The sequence below is a fragment of the Trachymyrmex cornetzi genome, unplaced genomic scaffold (genome assembly GCF_001594075.2).
Source record: "Trachymyrmex cornetzi isolate Tcor2-1 unplaced genomic scaffold, Tcor1.1 scaffold1559, whole genome shotgun sequence".
In the NCBI taxonomy this organism is placed as follows: domain Eukaryota; kingdom Metazoa; phylum Arthropoda; class Insecta; order Hymenoptera; family Formicidae; genus Trachymyrmex; species Trachymyrmex cornetzi.
This window is the reverse complement of record NW_017296156.1, coordinates 58,760-59,271: the sequence shown is the minus strand read 5'-3', so window position 1 is coordinate 59,271 and position 512 is coordinate 58,760.

Here is a 512-nt window from a genome sequence, read left to right as displayed (position 1 = left end):
AAGCCACTAAACCAGAAGTTCGGAGGAAGCGAAAGTATTGCGGGAAAAAACTGCGAAAGTTACTTTACCACGACGTCATCAACGTGTACTTTTTTCTTTCTTTTACCGCACGAAGTACATCGCGATAATATTTTTATGTCTTCATAATGTGCCAACAAAAAGTTGTACGTATATACATATATATATTATAATATATGATACATACATATAAATTTATATTAATTATATATAATACATACGCGCGGTTCGCTACACGCAGATCTATGCATTGTGATGCGATTGTGCGCGGGTCAAGGTGTTCGAGTGAAAGTACGAAATATCAGCAACCGCTGAATAAATCTTCTATAAGAAGCTGGGCGGACGTTCGCGTAGAATTATTGCGGCAAACGTGCGATTACGTGAAGATACAATGCAACGCTATCGCTCTTGATACATCTGATAATCAGGGCTCGGTCGTATTTCAAATAAATTTATTTAAAATATATATTTTAAATAAAGGAGAAATTAGAAAG